Source organism: Halichoerus grypus, chromosome 14 (genome assembly GCF_964656455.1).
Source record: "Halichoerus grypus chromosome 14, mHalGry1.hap1.1, whole genome shotgun sequence".
NCBI classification, from domain to species: domain Eukaryota; kingdom Metazoa; phylum Chordata; class Mammalia; order Carnivora; family Phocidae; genus Halichoerus; species Halichoerus grypus.
The window spans coordinates 54810231-54825759 of NC_135725.1; the positions used below are offsets into that span (position 1 = coordinate 54810231).

General features: G+C 41.3%; 1 long non-coding RNA gene across 1 annotated transcript in view; it reads right to left on the reverse strand.

Moving 5' to 3' along the window:
* Positions 1–1670: 1670 nt before the first annotated feature.
* The window catches only part of LOC144380153 (uncharacterized), a 134273-nt gene continuing 120414 nt past the window's right edge, over positions 1671–15529 (reverse strand). The window contains exons 2-3 of the long non-coding RNA XR_013443975.1: positions 1920–2095; positions 1671–1762 (exon numbers count right to left, since the gene is read on the reverse strand). This is a non-coding gene — a long non-coding RNA (uncharacterized LOC144380153). The remainder of the gene's footprint in view (positions 1763–1919; positions 2096–15529) is intronic.

Genomic DNA, 15529 nt, shown 5'->3' on the forward strand with positions numbered 1-15529 from the left:
GGTTACAGTCTTTTAGCTGGACAACTACTAGTGTTGTTGAAAATACAGAGAAATAAGAATACAGATATACTGTTGGTGGGAATGTAAAACGTTGCAGTCACTTCGGAAAATTCTCTGGTAGCTCCTGTAATGTTTAAGGATATCGTTTCCATATGACCCAGCCATCCTACTTGTAGGTATATACCCAAGAGAAATTAATACATATATCCAGACAAAAACTTGCACATGAATGTTTATAACAACACTATATGGCCAAAGGTGGAAACAATCAGATTGGATAACAGAATGGATAAACAATATATGGTATACACATGCTATGGAATATTTAGACATAAAAGGAATGAAATACTGATATATGCTACAAGATGGATAAATCTTGAAAACATATGGTAAGTTAAAGTAGTCACAAAAGACCACATACTATTTGACTGCATTGATATGAAATGTCCAGAACAGAAAAATATATAGAGATGAAAAGTAGATTAGTGGTTGCTTAGGGATGAGCATGGGAATGGAAGGGACACAGGAATGATAGTCACAGGGCACAGGGTTTCTTCTGAGGTGATTAAAATGTTGTACAATTAACTGTGGGGATGGTTGCACATATCTGTGACTATACTAAAAGAACATTGAATTGCAGTTGATAAATGGGTGAATTGTATGGTATGCAAATTATATCTCAATAAAATCATTCAAAAATAGTCAACTAATACAAACTTCATTGTAAAAATAAAAAATATTTAACACTGTATTTCTGAAAGGTTAAATAAAGAAGAAAAATTCATGACAACACCACTATTAAAAGTAAATATATTCTTCTAAACTGTGTATGTGTTGCTTAACTTTCTCAATACCTGTGACATCACTGGTATGTTAAAATAAAAATAAAGAGACCAGCCTTGAAAATTCCCTGAGCAGACAAAACCTGTTTAGTTACACAAGCGACACTTCATTTAACTATTTTGTAAGACTATCTTCACCTGGGTCATTTCTTGTTTATGCCTCTGGAAATCATAAGCAAAATTTAAACTGTTTCCCCAAAAGGATATGAAGTAACCTCTAACCAATTCCCTATCATTTAAAGAAAAACTTAATATTATAACCAATTGCTATGAAGAAGAAACAGCCACGGCCTCCTCACTGCATAAGCTGCTTGAGAACAACATACCCCTGAGCCTCATTCCATGTTTGGTTTGAGTACTCCCTGTTGGCCAACTGTCTTTTTGTTGTGTGCACAATAAACTTTTACTAATTACTACTTCAGTGATTCACTGGTTTTACTTCTATTATTTCTGAACTTTTGACAGTTCGGATAAAGCATTTCTTAGTGATAGTCAATAGCTCCTTAAAGCTCTCGTGCAGATGCTTGGAAATCAATTCCCTTTTCTTTTTTGCCAAATGTAATACACCTGTACCATGGTGGCTGATACACTTAGTTGACTAGAGAGATTCCAGTTTGCAGTTCTTTTATCTTTGTTCCACTAACACTCTATTATTCCTATTTAATTTAATATTATCACTTGGCTATAAAAATTTTATTCTAGCTTCTATATGAACATCTACTGCAAAATATCAAATAGCTTGACAGCAGAAACATAAAACAAAATTTATTTCGACTTAACCATTAATAAGGTATGCCCCAATTAGTGGGGAAAAAATTACAGAACTTACTTGTCACAGGTTGGTTTCGTTGAGAAGTAGAGTCTGGGGCAGAAAGTAGAGAGCAGGAAATTTATTAATGAATTCTCCTGGGGTCAATAGCCTTGGATGAGGGGAAAAGGATCTTGAATCACAGGAAGAAGTCAAGCTGCAAAACACTTCCAATGGAATGGCTCAGCCATCTTTGGAAGGAGTGCTGAAGACGGAAAAACCCACCAGAGACATCCAGACATGAGACAAGAAAGCAGGATACTTTTTACCTGTGTTGAGCAATCACTGGATGTGAATCAGTCAAGGATGAGGTCATGACCCTTGACGATGATCTGCAACTGAGGCAACCATGCAACATCAAGGGAGTAATCTCCGATAAAGGTTGACAGCTGAGTGCTGGATGCCATCCGCACTCACAGCAGCTGGGCTGGTAAAACCTTTATTTCTGGAGAGGAAGAAAGGCATTACAGCTCAAGATCATCATACTGCTAAAAGAAATATTTATTGCTCAAAACACAATGTGGTAAACTAAATTAATACTTAATAAACTACTTCTAAATGAAATACAATAAAACATAAGGCTATGATAACTCCACATACAGGTACTTCTTTTGAAAATTCATCTGTCGGTCTTATAATTGACCATTTGAAGATAGGGTTGCTTTTTCTCTGCTTTTCAGATTTTCTGTGTTTTTCTTTCTTTTCTTTTTTTTTTTTTAGCAATTTACAAGAATTTTCCTAGGTGTTGTTTTCTATGTACTCATCATAATTGAGGATTGTAGCTTCCCCTGAATCTTTGATTTTTTGTTTTTTGGTTTTTGTTGTTGTTGTTGTTGTTGTTTGCCCTGCCTCACTCCACTTGGCCTTATCTCCTAGTACTTTAATCAGGATAGTTGACACTTTAATTTTTGTCCCAAATGTTTCTTAGGCTCTTTTCTCCATTTTCTATTATTTTCCTTCCCAGCCGTAGTAACCTATTTTACTTATAGTTTACTAATTCTTTTTGTTCTTCCAATCTGCTGTTAAAACCATATATTGAGTTATTAATCATTGCATTTTATTTTATTTTTAGATTATTTGATTTATTATTTGCTGTGTTCCAGTTTTCTAATGAAAGTTTTCATCTTGTTAGGTAGAGTGAGTTACAGCTATTTTAATGCTTTTAGTAACTCCCAAATCTTGGTCCTATGTGGGTCTATTTTTGTTGAATGTACTTCTGTTGGTTTTAGATAACTTAGTACTGCATTTAGATGTCTAGTAATTTTTCGTGTAATGATGGTCACTATTTGAACAATTTTACAGGTTCTGAATGATGTTATCTTCTTCTAGAAAGCATTTAATTTTTATCTGACAATTCTAAAGGTGTGCTAGAACCTGAAATTCAGACTTCATGGGACTGATCTATTTATGGTTTTTTTACTAGTAGTACATAGTTTTTAGGGGACTCAATTAGAGACCTGGAATATTGATTAGAGGTACTCACACTGGGCATCCTCAGTACCATTTCAAACCCAAATTCTATAAGACAAACAAAAATTCTGCTTAGTTTCCACAGCTCTTAGCTTTCTTCTTCTGTTTGCTGTCTTGGCCTCTTATTCCATGCAGATAAAAAATAGGAAAATGCCACAGAAGGATAAGTGGTATTGAATATTGAATTATCCTCTCTGTTGTTCTCTTTTCTTCAGAACCTTGGCCTCTCACTTTTTACCCATCTTTGATACCCTATCCTTCAATGTTTATGTTTTCGCCCTATGATAGTAAGGAAAGCACTAGGCTTCTACTTTCTTCTTGGTCTACCTGCTCTCTGTTGCTTATAGATGAGCAAATTCCCTAAGGGGAGAAATGGCAGCGAATGTCTGGTGTATTTTAATGAATCTCCCACTAAAGAAAATAAATATTCTTGGGGCACCTGGGTGGCTCAGTTGGTTAAGCGACTGCCTTCGGCTCAGGTCATGATCCTGGAGTCCCGGGATCGAGTCCCACATCAGGCTCCCTGCTCAGCAGGGAGTCTGCTTCTCCCTCTGACCCTCCTCCCTCTCATGCTCTCTGTCTCTCATTCTCTCTCTCTCGCAAATAAATAAAATCTTAAAAAAAAAAAAAAGAAAATAAATATTCACTTCTGAGCTTTTCATGAGATGAAAATGAGGGTGTGTGACCTATCCTGGGCTTTGAATCGGGAATAAGTGATACAAAACAGCAGTGAATACTGAAAAAAATGAGAGTCACAGCAACAACCCAACTATAGGGCAAGATTATATCCATCAGTTTTGGTGGCATTGTCATAATGCCAGCAGAGATGATGAGTGTCTAGGGCCTCTAATATTGGGTCAGCTGAATCTAGTGCTCAGAGTTCTGAGCGGTGATGTGCTCACTAGGCTGATTCTATGACATGTTTTGCTTGTGGTTCTGATGATGAGTAGCCTCTAAGCTACTCTCAACATTTCCAGCAATTTGGTGTGATAGCCAGTAAACTCACAATAAATTAGTTCCTGCTGTTTGTGCAGAATGAATTTTATTGCATTCAACTAATTTATACACTCACCAATAATATATGGCGATTTCCCAATACTCTATTATTGGACTTTGAGACTGTGGTCCATTAGACAGGTGGAAAACTACATCATTATGTTAATTTTTATCCAATTCAGTGAAATGTTTTACAGTAATCTTCCCATTTAACACTTATTAAAATCTTTTGATGTAGGTGCTAGCATCATCTCTGTTCTACAATTGAGGAAACAAATATCTGGAAATATAAAGTGATTTGCCCAATAAACTATAGCAAATGGGTAGGAAGCTAGGATTTCAACCCAAGTAGCCTGACTACATAGCTTAGGTACTATGCTTCAGTGGTTCATTTAATATAAAATACCTTTATTTATTCACTGTATTGATTGATTGATATTTTTCATGTTGTTGATTTATAATATTTTTAAAGTAAGAAAACAAAATGAAGGTAATCTTGTTTTATAATTATAATAAAGACAATAAAATTGAATTATTATTATATATATATATATATTTTTTTAAAGATTTTATTTATTTGACAGAGAGAGATAGCGAGAGCAGGAACACAAGCAGGGGGAGTGGGAGAGGGAGAAGCAGGCTTCCCGCCGAGCAGGGAGCCCGATGTGGGACTCGATCCCGGGACCCCGGGATCATGACCTGAGCCGAAGGCAGACGCTTAACGACTGAGCCACCCAGGCGCCCTGAATTATTATTATAGAACCTTAAATATATAATCAGTGCATAACTTAATACAAAAAAGTTCAAATTAATTAGAAAACTAAAAGAACATATAAATAATTAACAAATTAATAAATATAAATAATAAATTTGGTCTGGTATTTTAGGTGCGCCAAACTGGTAAAATGTATAAAACAAATACATAGTTGCTGAACACCTATGTTTTCTAGCAAATTTTTCTTTATATATATTTAGAAAATGTTGTACATGTATATACACAAACACATGTATATTTGATGTATGTTTGCATACATGTATATTTATATGTATTTTGGCAAATCTTTTGAACTATAATCCTGTAATCATACAAAGAGAGAATATTTTTAAAACATTAAAAAAATAATAAACATAAAAATACCTTAGCCTGAAAGGATTTCTTGTGGCCGGTCTTGAAAGGGATTATCTACTCTGCTAGAGAAACAAATCACAATAGGAATTTTTGGTAAATGAATCAACACTATACATCCTCTATGTAGAAATCAAATAAGAGTATGTTCTCTGAAAATATCTCCACTCCCTAATGAATTATAAATAGATGCTATACATGTTTACATGTTTTATCTGTGTCTTAAAGCCATTTTGAGGTTATGATGATACAATGTAATTCTTATTATATTTCCTCAACTTAATGTTTGTCCATTGTTAAAATTCTGAGTATAACATCCAGAACAAGATCTCAATTTTCTTATCCTTTCCATTGTTTTCTCTTCTTTGAAAATTTCTTACACTAATACCCAAAGCTTTATACTATGACAAACACCAAAGCTATGCCATGTTTGCAGATTGCTTATTCTTTTGAAAATATGATCATTCTTATTGCCATTACCTATGTTCTTACTTGGACTGCTCCATTCATATCCCCCATATGTGAAGAAACAAAATAATCTCCCAGCCAGAAGCTACTAACTCTTCTTCTCAATTCAGACATTACAAGCATTTTTAATTTTGACCAGAATTCTACCAATGTTTTGGTTTTGGGTTTTAATAAAAAGAGAAAGTGGTGAGAAAACATGATTTCAGCACACTACTGGATGTGGAAGGAAACACGTTTTCTATTTCTCTTGAGAATAATGCATTTCTGTCTTCCTAGGAAAAGACTGATTGCTTTTGGCCATAGCAATAAGTAACTACCTGAGTCAGTTATAAGTCCATCATATTTGATCAATGACAACTTCCTTCAGTAGTACACTTCTTAGAAATCAGTCAAGCAGCGATAGCTTTTTTTCCACAGCCCAGCCCAGCCTTTTAAACGTCAGCCAATTAGAAAGACACTCCACTTGACAAGATGCTTTCACAGCTAGGGTTCGGCCAATCCCTAAACACTCCCACTTCTCAAAGTCTGCCAATCCTTGAGGGCCCCACTTCCTTGAAGTCTATGTAAGATTAGCTCTTGGCTTTTCCTTTCTTCCTAAGAAAAGACTGATTGATAAAACAAAATAATATGGCTTTTCTTTCAGGCAGTGAGTGATAGTCTCTTCCCTTCTGCACTCTTCAATAAAACTATAACTAAATATTCTCTACTTTTAATGTCATACTGTGCAAGAAAAGGTTATGGGTTCCTTGAGTGAAGAAACCCACTCCTATACCTATATTTCTTCCTACATCATTAGGCATAACTTATTGAACATTGCGGGCTGTAGGTAACTCAACTCACTGAAAAATATTTGAGTCTCAAAGTATCTTAGGTGTCATACAATCCAGTGGTGTCCAAACTTTGGATTTTAGCAGGTTTCCTTAGAAGAAAATTTCATACCAAAATAACTTGTAACTAAAAAGGCATAATGTCTCTGGGAGAAGCTATGGAAGGGGAAGCTAACCCTCTCCTATTTGTTCTGTTATGTACTTCACCTTTCTTAGGGTTCACATGCTTCTTTATATCAGCTGAGACTTTGCTGAATAGAGTTTCAACCACTGATAGGTTTCTATCCCCTCAACTTAAAGATACAGAATGTCAGGCCCCCGTGACTTCCTCACAACCATATTAATTACATACAAATAAAAATCTTTCTTTCCTGGGACTGACTGAATATCCATTTCAGGCAATTCTTTTGATTATGCCTTTCTAAAATATATGATCATTTTTATTCATGTGGATTCATTGATGTATATGATGCTAGGTATATTTTGCTTAATTTTATCTTTTAAAACTATATTTAAAAACTATAGTAATCCAAACAGTGTGGTAGTGGCATAAAGATAGACACAGATCAATAGAAGAGAATGGGGAACACAGAAATAAACATAGACATATATGATCAACTAATACCTGACAAAGGAGTCAAGAATACTCAATGGAAAAAAGATAGTTAAATAAATAGTGCTGGGAAAACAGGATATTCACATAATAAAAGATAAAACTAGACCCCTACTTATTACCACTCATAAAAATTAGCTCAAAATAGATTATAGACTGAAAGGTAAGAGCTGAAACCATAAACCTCCTAGAAGAAAACACAGGTGAAAAGCTCCTTGACATTGGTCTTGACAATGACCTTTTTGGATATGACACCTAAAGCAGATGCAACAAAATAAAAAATAAACAAGTGAGACTACATTAAACTAAAAAGCTTCTGCAATGAAAAAGAAATAATCAACAAAATGAAAAGGCAACTTAGGAAATGGGAGAAAATTTTTGCAAAGCTGATAAGATGCTAATATCCAAAATATATAAAGAAGTTATATCTTAAAAGTTCTCATCACAAGAAAACAAATTTCTAATTATATGAGGTGATGGATGTTAACTAAAATTATAATGATGATCATTTCACAATATATACATATATCAAATCATTATGGTATATACCTTAAACTTATACAATGTTATATGTTAATTATATCTCAATAAAACTGGAAAAACTGGAAAAATGAATACATACTAGAATATTTATTTTGCTTCCTCTATTTACTCACATATTTTCAGTAAGTTTATTGTGATTTTCATCTTTGTTCATATTATCTAAAACTAAAATTTATAATAATTTTGCATGCATTTCTCTATTATATCTCATTGCATTGAGATAAACATCACAATATTAATAACAATGAAAGTTGAATCTCATTTTATTTGTAATTCTAGTGAGAAGTATATCTGATAAGGAAAATCTGTGAACTAAGATGGCTGACCGAGCCAGCAAGAGAGTCCTAGTCCTTGCCCCGGGGCTCTTCCAGGTTCTTCTCCCTGCTCTGCTTTCCACGTGCACCAATCCGGGTTCTTCTCCCTGCCCACTTCGCGCATGCACCAAAAGTGCCAAGTATGTGGAAGTAGAAGTGTATAAATTGCCCCCTTTGTCTGTTCTCGTGGCTCAGACCTTTGGACATCACTCTCCTCTGAGCCACTGGCATTAAATAAACCTCCTATCCTCCAAGATCTCCGAGTGCCACTTGGTTCTTCCATTGGGCGATCCAGTCCAGGTTCCGTAACATTTGGTTCCCTGACCGGGAAACCCAACCACGCTGGCCCATTGTTGCCACCAGTTTGGGGGCAATGGCAGGGCGGTGACAGAACGAGGGATCCTAACGGAGAAGGTGCGCCCTGCCTAATTTTCGGCAGTTTCCCTCCCTGGTCGTCTCAGGTCAGCCCCACTCTGCTGTTCCCACCAGACTTGAGGAGACTTGGCAGGTGAGGACCTGGTCCCAACGTTGGATTCTGGTAAGGCCTGGGGCCCCAGGACCCAGACAGGCCCACCCCCATTGGGGTGGAAGGGGAGGCTGATCACCTCCCAGAGACCTCTTAGAGGTCTCACAGGTAGGGATTCCCAGGGAGGGAATGTAATAACTTCTGGAGTGTGAATGTGTGAGTGTGCAGTCCAACCTGGCTTTCTCAAGCAGACTGATTCTGTGACTCCATGGGCAGGCACACTTAAGGTCCCCAGAAGCCTACGGAGTCTGAGTGGGCCCATCTGTGATTCCGTGGTGAACGGCACATGGTCTATGGCGGCATCGGAATAGTTTCCAATCATAAGTCACAACGCTGAGACCCCTACAGCTAAGCATCACCTAAGCTCCTTCAGGACATGGCCAGACAGGCATCTGATTGGTCTCCTCATCTCAGGAGGCACTCCCCACCACCCCCCACGCCACCACACATGGGGACATCACCATGGGGTCAGGGCAGAGTAAACCTACGGTTCTAGAGACCATGATCCAAAATTTCAAGAAGGGGTTTTCCGGAGACTATGGAGTCAGGATGAACCCCGGCAAGCTGAGAACCCTATGTGAATTGGAATGGCCCACCTTTGATGTTGGGTGACCTTCAGAAGGGACACTGGATGTCCCAATGATTCATCGAGTATGGCGAGTCGTAACAGGAGAACCAGGACACCCTGACCAGTTTCCGTACATTGACTCCTGGCTAGGAATTCCTCAGACCCTTCCCCCCTGGGTGTGATTCTCTTGCAATAGGCAGGGACAGGCCAGAGTCTTAATCGCCTCATCCAAGCAATCTAAAGAAAATCAGCAAAAGCCCCAGTCTCCACAAATCCTAGCCGGAAATCCCAAGGATGAACCGAACCTGCCCCCACCATATATACCCCCAAGACCATCTACACCTGGCCCTTCAGGTCCAGACACTCCACCGCCATCAGTTTCACCAGCACCCCCAGGCCCAAAGGATCCACTTTCTCCAGGACCAGCAACGAGGCTGCACCCCAGGCCGGGCAAAAGCGCCCTCCAAATGCCGGTAGGAGAGACGTGGGAAACCAAGAGGCGTGATGAAGACGGGATGGTCCAACCCGGCTGTTCCATGATGTATTATCAGCCCTTCTCCACCACCGACCTCCTCAATTGGAAACATAACACCCCATCCTACTCTGAGAAACCACAGGCCATGGTAGACCTCATAGAATCCCTCTTCCAGAGTCATCAGCCAACCTGGGAAGACTGCCAGCAGTTACTCCACACCCTGTTTAACACAGAGGAAAGGAGGAGAATAATGAAAGGTGCATGGCAGTACCTGGAAGAGCACGCACCAGCGGGAGTCATCAACCCTGCTGCCAGGGCTAATACAGCTGCACCGAAAGAGCGCCCAGCATGGGACTTCACCACAACCAACGGACAGGCCCACACCCACTGGTACCAGTTACAAGGAAGAACCCCAAGAGGAGGACCTCATAGGACTTGCAGGAATGGACTCAGACTGAGGGGGACTGGGCTCTTTCCTCATTGGCCCCCATGAGCCATGGTCAGAATGAAGGTGGGGGGCCAACCAGTGACTTTTATGGTTGATACTGGGGCCGAGCACTCTGTTGTCACCTCCCCAGTGGCCCCTTTGAGCAAAAGGACTGCAACCATCCTTGGGGCCACAGGACGCAGGTGATACAACAACCCTTTTGCCAGGCTTGCCAGTGTGAACTTGGGGGCCACAAGGTCTGATGTGAATTCTTTCATCTGCCTGATTGCCCCACCCCTCTCCTGGGCCAAGACATACTCTCCAAGCTTAGGGCTCAGATAACCTTTGAGCCCACTGGACACACTAGTCTCTGATTGAACCCAAGGCAAGAGGAGACGGGGTCTCTGAACAGGTCTGGCCAAATTGCCTAAGCCCAGTCGTGTGTGAAATGCTTCAGAACATTTGATGGAGACAAAGTGGAGCAACCAAAATTGAGATCATGAGACAGGCCTGGGGTCTGGAATTTGCGGAGGTTGGAGGACCTGGGGGTCAAGTCAGCCTTCTCTAACAAGGCAAGATCTCCAGCTGTTTAGGTTCTTTACCTTCACAGAGCACCTTTCCCTGTCATCTCTGGGTGGTGGGAGGTTGGGGCGAGCAACCTCGCCTCTCAGGTAGGGAGAGGCAGGGAACACTGGCTCTTCTGGAGAGGACTGGGGCAAGGAAGTCAGGGGAGGAACCCTACTAAGATGAAAACAGAGAAGAGGTCAGATCAAAAGCCAAGCTACTACACTGTTCAAAGGCAGATTCCAGTTGTCTGTCTGGGGTAGGGCTGACACTGGTGATTTAAACAAGATACCCCAGGCGATACAGATCCTGCTGGTCCACTGGCCGCACCCTGAACAGCAAGGCTTAGACACTGTTTCCAAACCTCCTTTATAAGAGTCACTGGGAGAACCTTGTTAAAAAGGCAACTATTTGGGGGATGGGGTAGCCAGGTGATGGGTATTACGGAGGGCACGTGTTGTGATGAGCACTGGGTGTAATACAATCCAGCCTATGCAAACCAAAATGGGTGGGATGGGGGGAATATCCCAGAAGCTGTGTGTTTAAAAAGCAACCCCCAGGGGCACCTAAGTGGCTCAGAAAAAAAAAATGTGGATGACCTCCTCCTCACCAGTGACACACAAGAGGCACAAAAGGCACCAAGGTCCTCCTACAGCTCCTGTCAGACCCGGGATACCGAGCCTCATGGAAGGCACAAATCTGCCAACAACAGGTCTGATACCTTGGTTTTCTCCTCACCCAAGGGAAAAGAGAACTAGGGCCGGAGAGGAAAAGGATCATGATCTCCCTGCCACAGCCGCAGACAAAAAGGGGCCTACGAGAATTCCTGGGGGCTGCAGGATTCTGCCACATCTGGATCCTTGGGTTCTCGGCCATAGCAAGACCCCTTTATGATCTCTTAGGGGGATCAGATTGAGAACCCCCCAGCCTGGACTGAAAAGGAAAAAATAGCTCTTGGGGTACTCATCCAGACTGTTGGACCCTGGCAATGGCCAGTTGTTTACCTGTCAAAGAAGCTGGACCCCATGGCAGTGGGATGGCCACCATGCCTCAGGGCACTGGCAGCCACAGTCCTACTCATCAAGGAGGCAGACAAACTTACCCTGGGGCAAGAACTTAACGTCAAGATCCCTCATGCTGTTGTGTCCCTCATGAACACACAGGGACACTGCTTCCTTTCCAACTCTTGGCTAGCACAATACCAAGGTCTAAGTCTACATGAACCGTCCAGATCTGCGGGATCAAGCCCTAAAGAATCCAGAGCTCACGCTGTTCAGTGATGGCAGCAGTTACCTACAAGAGGGTGCCCGGAAAGCGGGTTATGCAGTAACCACAACCACTGAAGTCCTAGAAGCTAAGGCATTACCAGCTGGATGGTCAGCTCAACAGGCTGAATTATATGCCTTAGTCTGAGCCCTCACCCTCAGCGAAGGCAAGCGAGTCAACATCTACACTGACTCTTGGTACGCCTTTGTTATTGTACATATACTTGGAGCCATCTGCAAGGAAAGGGTCCTCCTAACCACAGCAGGAAAAGCTATAAAAACAAGGAGATACTGTGACTCCTCTAAGCCGTCTGGTTTCCAAAGGAAGTAGCAATCCTGCACTGTAAGGGACACTAGAAAGGAGAGGACCCCATAGTGAGTGGAAATCGTCTGGCAGATGAGGCAGCCAAAACTGCAGCCAGTGAGGACATGGACAGAGCCCCTTCCCTCACCATGGCCCTAACAGCCCTGGAAGAAGTCCCTCCACCCAGTTACACTAAAAAGGAAAAGGAATGGGCCACGGCTGAGGGGGCCACCCTGACTGAAAAGGGATGGTGGATGATGCCAGATGGGTGCATCTTTGTTCCAACAGCAGCTGGAGGGCATCTAGTCAAGGAGCACCACTGATTCACTCATCTGGGAAAAACTGCATTAGAGGCCCTTCTCAAGAAGCACTACTACATTACGTCAGTCAGCTGCCAGTATTATGCTGAGCAATGAGTGAACAATGCATAACATGTACTAAAAATAATGCTTGGTCAGCACCACAGTGTCTAGAGGATGGGAGCAAACCCCTTCGAAGATCTAGAGGTAGACTTCACAGATGTGTAGCCGAACAGGGGGTTCAAATAATCTCCTAGTAATAGTATGCACATACTCTGGGTGGGTTGAAGCCTTCCCAACCAGGACGGATCAAAGCCAGGAAGTAGCTAAAGTCCTCTTGCGGGAGATCATGCCCCAGTTTGGCCTGCCATTAACAATCCATAGTGACAATGGACCCGCATTTGTGGCAGACATTGTACAGGCTTTGACCAAATCTCTCAACATCACCTGTAGACTCCACACCGCTTACCGGTCCCAAAGTTCAGGGGAAGTAGAGCGAATGAATCGCACCCTCAAGGGAACCTTAGCAAAGTTTTATCAGGAGACTAACTTCCATGGCCGGATCTGCTACCCCTAGCTCTCCTGCGTGCTCGCTGCGTGCCCAGGACATCAGGTTTCTCCCCATTCAAATTAATATATGGATGGCCCATACTTGGGAAGCCTTCCAGGAAACTTGCATCAGGTTGGAGATAAAGAGATAAAGGAGCAGCTTCAGGCCCTGGGGGCCACCCTAAATAAACTACAAAAGTACACCTTTGAGAGGGCCCCAATCTCCTTACGATCTCAGGTACACTCCTTCCAGACAGGGGACACAGTTTGGGTCAAAGATTAGAAGAAAGAAGAAAGCTCACCATTCAGATGAGGAGCTGTGCCAGTAGACAGTCCAGCCAGACTTCACGAACCCACTCCGGCTTCACCTTCGATGAGACCCCACCAACTGATGGACACATGCTCACCGTGATCCCTGGTTCTCATCAGCATGATTTCCCTCATCTTGGGAGTCGGACTCTACACTGTTGCCCCTCCTGACTGGACTTTCCCCCAGAGGCTTCTACCTAAGGTCATAGATCCCACTTTTATTGGCCCTCTGCTGTCAACTCCTGAGTGCATTTCACCATGGATTTCCTGGCCCCAGTCAGTCCTGGTCTTCTGCTACCTGGTGTGCTGTTAAATTTATGATTAAGTCCATGTTCACCCCAAGCCTTGCAGTCAACCCTCAGAGTCAAACAGAATGATGCTCTCTAAACTAGGTGTTTAAAGGGGCATCAAAGGGAGGTATGATAAGGAAAAATCTGTGTCCTAAGATGGTGGACCAAGCCAGCGAGAGTCCCAGTCCTTGTCCCGCGGCTCTTCTGGGTTCTTGTCCCTGCCCCGCAGTGCCAAGTATGTGGAAGTAGAAGTCTATAAATTGTCCCCTTTGTTTGTGCTCAGGGTTCAGACCTTTGGAGACCACTCTCCTCTGAGCTCGCCATCGTTAAATAAACCTCCTATCCTCCAATATCTCCGTGTGCCATTTGGTTCTTCCATCAGGTGATCCAGTCCAGGTTCCATAACGTTATCATTTACTTTGTTATAAATATTTTCATTCTTTTGTAAAAAAAATTCTGTATTTTTCTCTAGGAGATTTTATTAAGTGTTAAATTAATAAATTTTAATTAATACATTCAACAAATACATATTGACCATCTCTCATGCACTAGGAACTCGTATAAGCACTTGAAACATGTCATTGAACCAGACAGAGGAAGCCAGTGTGGCTGGGTAGAGTATACAAGGGGGAGAAAATAATACATGAGTTGAAAATGGTGAAATGAGGCCAGACTATGCAGCACCAGTCCTATATGCAGGCCTTTGATCTGACTCAAATGGTGAACTAGTGCAGGATATAGGGTCTGTGCTAAAGAGTGATCTGATACGCTCAGAACTGTTAGAAAGTTCTTAGAGTAAACTAATCAAAAGATAAGAGATAATGGTAAGCTTGGACCAGAATGGCCAATAAAGTTTGTACAGGAGTTGGGTGTAGGGCATAATGGGGGAACTAGAGAGGGAGAGGGAGGGAGAGGGAGGGAGAGGGAGGGAGAGGGAGGGAGAGGGAGGGAGAGAGAGGGGGGGAGAGAGAGAGAGAGAGAGAGATCAAGGATGGCCTTGAGGTTTGTGGTTTGAGGGAGTTACTAACACCTGAAGAAAAGGAATATGGAGGTAGATCAGGCTCATGGGGACAAGATTAGGAGACCAGCTAGATAGGCTGAGTTAGAGATATCAATTAGGCACACAAAAGGAGATGATAGTTCAACAAACCTGTCTTAATTTCAGGCTGGAGATAACATAAAATATATGGACAATCAACATATAAATAGAATTTTTAGTGATAATAAATAAACAAGAGTAAAAGACCAACAAATGAACCCTGAGGCACTGGGACTTTAAGAGGTCTGCAAAATCTAGAACTACAAAGGAGTCTGAGGGGCAATCAGGGAGGTAAGAAGAAAACCAGGAGAGTGGGTCCAAGAAGCCAAGTGAGGGACTTTTTTTTTTTTTTTTGAGTGAGTGTATCAAATAAGGCTTAGATGTCATAGAAGATTATACTTGAGAAATATTCATTAAATCTAATAACTTGAGGGTCACCGATAATTTTGACAAAAAGAGATTTGATGGTCTCATTAGAATGGGAGTATAAATGGTTCCTTCAGGGAGTTAAAGATGATATGATATGAATGGAAAATATTAATTTGTCAAGTGAATTTGAGCAATGCTGTGTTAAATAATATCGAACCTGTCTCTTTTGAATAACACTCAATAGACTTTCTAATACACAAATGCTGTGAATTTCCCTGGAGCTTATAGTAAGCAGTTCTGGTGACACTTAATGGCAAAGGTTTTTTTGTATTCCAAAACATATGCAGAAATAGTGTTTAATACTTTTGAAACTATAATCTTGTAGTCACTCATGTCTCTGGATTTTAAGAGAATCATATGAAAAGAATGATTGGCAAAGCAAAGCCAGCTTAAATACCTAGAGTTTTCTAATTATGTTTAATTGGCTATATAAATTATATGCTTTTAAGTTACTTGCGAAGTCTTCTTTAGTTCCTAC